We start from the raw sequence: 4,656 nt of genomic DNA on the forward strand, positions 1-4,656 counted from the left end.
TATATATATATATATATATATGTATATATACATATATTGTATATAAATATATATACATATATATCATCCATCTATCCATTCATCATCTTCTGCTTGTTCCAAAATCTGGTGGTGGGGGCAGTAACCAGACATCTCTTTCCACAGCCACCTCTTCCAGCTCTTCTGGGAGGACCCCAAGGCATTCCCAGGTCTGCAGAGAGACAAAAGTTTCTTCAGTGGGTCCTGGGTATTCCCCGAGGTCTCTTTCCAGTCGGACATGCTTGAAGCACCTCCCATGGAGTCTCCCATACTTGGAGCATCAATACCAGATTCCCGAACTACCTCAACCGGCTCCACTCGATGTGGAGGAGCAGCTGTTCTACTCTGAGTCTCTCCTGAACTTCTCACCCTATCTCTAAGGGAGAGTCCAGCTATCCTGCAGAGGAAACTCATTTTAACCTCCTGTATCATCGAACTCATTTGTTCAGTCATAACCTAGAGTTGGTGGCCATAGGTGAGGGTAGGAACGTAGACCATAGGTGCCTAAATAAATCACACAAAAATGTGAAATCGTCATCTGAACATGCTGGTGAAGATTCTCAGTCATCCAGGACATGATGAATTCAAAAAGCGTTCAATACAAAAACAACTGGACTTTATTTGTAACAGAAGACTTAATCAACAGGACCAACTTCACCCCGGACCAGATCTGCACCCTGTTGGACCTCTGCCTCTCCACCACTTATTTCAAGTTCAATGACAGTTTTTACAGACAGAAGCACGGCTGTGCCATGGGATCTCCAGTGTCACCCGTTGTTGCCAATCTCTACATGGAGGAAGTGGAACAGAGAGCCCTACACTCCTATGAGGGAACTAAGCCAAGCCATTGGTTCCGTTATGTGGATGACACCTGGGTCAAAATCCAAGCCAAGGAAATAAAAGCGTTCACCAGACACATTAACTCGGTCGATAACAACATCAAGTTCACCAGAGAGGATGCAAATGACAACAACTTGCCTTTTTTGGACTGTCTGGTTCAGATGGAGAGAGAGGACAGCCTCAACATTGAAGTGTACAGGAAACCAACCCACACAGACCAGTATCTTCTGTTTGACTCCCACCATCCACTGGAACACAAACTCTCTGTCATCAGAACTTTACAACATCGGGCCGAATGCGTCCCCACAAGGACAGAAGGGAAGGAAAAGGAACTGAAACACGTTCAAGAAGCTCTTCTAACATGTGGATATCCTAACTGGGCTTTTGTCAAGTCAGCAAGGAAATCTACAAAACACCCTAATAAACAGAAAAAGGAGAACAACAGACGTAAAAACATTGTCATCCCTTATGTTGCTGGAGTATCAGAGAAATTCAGAAGGATCTTCAACAAACACAACATCCCAGTACATTTCAAACCCAGCAGGACTCTCAAACAGAGGCTGGTCCACCCTAAGGACAAGACACCCATACACAAACAGAGTGGTGTAGTGTATGCGGTCCAGTGCAGCGAGGACTGTCCAGACCCCTACATTGGAGAAACTAAACAGCCTCTTCACAGACGCATGGCTCAACACAGGAGAGCCAGCTCCACAGGACAAGACTCAGCTGTTCACCTCCATCTCACAGATAAGGGACACTCTTTTGAGGACCAAAATGTGCACATTTTGGACCGAGAACACAGATGGTTTGAGAGGGGGGGGAAGGAAGCAATTTATGTAAAAAGAGAAAAACCCTCTCTTAACAGAGGAGGAGGCCTCAGATTCCCACTTTCAAAAACATATAATGCAACTTTAAAACAGATTCCCAGCCGGTTTTCACACCTGATGGGAACTGAGGGGCCTCATCTGTGAATTAGAGGAACAAAGACCTACTGTTTTAGGTTTTAGGTGTGAACTGCCAATATACATATATGTGTGTGTGTGTGTCTTATGTGTGTGTGTGTCTTATCTCACTCAGCCTTATAACCTGTATCTCTCACTCTCTGCTCTTTGAATTGAGAAAGCTCCTCGGATGAGGAGCGAAACGTCTTCTGTTACAAATAAAGTCCAGTTGTTTTTGTATTGAACGCTTTTTGACGTCATCTGAACAGTTTTGTTTTTGGAAGAAATGTTAAGTCTTTTATCAGTCTGAGGTCTGCCAACAGGATTTAACTGATTTAACTTTTTTGTGATTTATTTACCTGGATGACTGAGCGTACTTCCTCTTGTTCTTTTTAATCGTTTTGGCCAGATTGTCCTCAGTCTTGTTCGATAAGTAGCAGGCAGCCATTATGCCTATAACATTTGATTGTTATGCAATAATGATCCATTGTTTTAGACTGATGGTCCTCCTTTTTGCTTGTGTAAAGCCATGCTGGGAACTCCACAGCAGACTGGTTTTAAACACATCAATAAGATGCTATTTAATACAACAGATCCTGTTGGCAGGCTGCAGACTGGTAAAATGATGCTACCCCTGCAGCACTTTTTTTTTCTTGTTGTAAAAATAAAATAATTATTAGTTTTACTCCCGAGTTCTCCTGCCTCTGCCTGGATGTGTGTTTGACCGTTAACAAAAGAACCAATTTCTGATTAGATGTTAACTTAATTTCATTGTCTCTGTGCCTGTACTTTGCACAATGACAGTAAAGTTGAATCTAATCTAATATTCTAGAGAAAACCCAGTGTTTCTGGTTAGTGTTCATGTCACCAGTAGATGGCGCCATTTGAACACAGTTGACAATGGTATGAGTAGGTAAAACAAAATCTGGAACTTTATTGGACTATTATAGTAGGTTCTGTTTTAAATGAAGCTCTTGCTCTCTTCAGTCAGTGGTAGAGGATTATTTCTACATAATAAAATTTCTTTAGTTTGCTTTTGTCTTCCTTACCCATCAGATTCAATAAGATATTTCTAATTTGTGCACCCCATACAAATCCAATAATTGACAAAAAAATTGTCAGCTTGTCACAGTGTGAAACCAGGGCCACTTTATGATGATGGCTAAGCTAAGCTGCCAGCTTTGGACTATATTTGAGCAAGGACTTATTTCTGTCTGTTTTCAGCAGTGAGGTCCCATCAGCATGACACCAGATAGCTTGAACCCAGGGAAGGTGAGCTTCTGAATTTATTCTAGTTGTAGTTGTCATGTAGGGTTAGCCCCCTGTTTAAGCAATGATTTATCTTATAGGCGCACTCAGTCGAAAACTAAGGCTCCAAACTGCTACATACAAGGCAGTATTTGTCTATGTAGAGATATGGTGTACTACGTTCAGGTGGTCTTATTTCACTCTAGATGTTGTGTTTTAATCAAAAAGATGCAGCGTTGTTTAGTCTGGAGAAAAATGACAGGGACTTTCAAAACAATAGCTGCAAATATGAATATCAAGGAGTCCAATTGTCAGTCGTAGTCAAAGCCTATGAGGAGAGAAGTGTGTCTGGAGCAAGAGGGAGAAGAGGAAAGTCAAGAATGTAGGACTGAGAGTGGTAACTCTAAATATGGGGACAATGATGAGCAGAGAGTTGGCTGACATGAAGCAGTGAAGGAAGATGGATGTTTTTATGTGTCCAAGAGACCAAGTGGAAGGGCAACAAGGTTCAAAGCATCGGGGCAGGGTATAAACTGTTTTATTATGATGTGGATAGAAAAATGGAGAAGGAATGGTCCTGCAACATGTACTGAATGGACATGTTGGTGAAGGAAACAGAGGGGATGAGGAAGTGATGGGTAGGTTTGGTATTAAGAAAATAAACCAGAATGGACAGATGGTGGTGGATTTTGTCAAGACAATGAAAATGGATGTAGTTAATACTTATTTCCAAAAGAGAGAGGAACAGGGAACTAAAGGAGTGGAGGAAGGAGTACACAGGTCGACTGCATTCTGTGTAGATGAGGACACCTGGGGGATATTGGGGATTGTAAGGTTGTGGCAGGGGAGAATTTGCCCAGACAGCATCAGATGGTGTAGAATGACTGTTGTTGTGAAGGAAAGAAAAAGAGTAAAATCAGAGAAGAAGACCAAAATGGTGGAAGCTGAGGAATGAAGAATATTGTGAGGAGTTCAGAGAGGAGCTGTTAAAGGCTCTGGTTTGTAAGAAAGAGCTTCCAGATGACTGGGCTACCACAGCTACAGTAATTAGAGTGACAGGTAGGAAGGTACTTGGTGTGTCATCTGGACAGAGAATGGATGATAAGGAAACCTGGTGGTGGAATAATGAAGTGCAGGAAGCTATTCAAAGAAAGGTTAGCCAAGAAGAAATGTGACAGTGAGAGGACTGAAGAGAGGAGACAGGAAAATAAGGAGATGCAACTAATCACAAAGAGAGAGGTAGCTAAAGCAAAGCAGAAGGTGTATGATGAGTTGTATGAGAGGCTGGAGACTAAAGAGGGTGAGAAGGACTTGTATCGATTTGCAAGACAGAGGGATCAGGCTGGAAAGGATGTGCAGCAGGTTAGGCTTGTTAAAGATAGGAATGGTAATGTTCTAACAAGTGAGGAGGGTGTGATGGGAAGATGGAAGGAGTATTTTGAAGAGCTAATGTATGAAGAGCATGGATGGGAAAGAAGTATAGAGGTCATAGAAACTGTGGACCAGGAAATGTGAAAGATAAATGAGGGTGAAGGTTGGAAAGCTCTGAAAAGAATGAAGACAAGTGCCCTGAGACAACTTTGTTGTGATTTGGCGCTATATAAATAAA

Source organism: Nematolebias whitei, chromosome 20 (genome assembly GCF_014905685.2).
Source record: "Nematolebias whitei isolate Nwh7 chromosome 20, NemWhi1, whole genome shotgun sequence".
NCBI classification, from domain to species: Eukaryota; Metazoa; Chordata; class Actinopteri; order Cyprinodontiformes; family Rivulidae; genus Nematolebias; species Nematolebias whitei.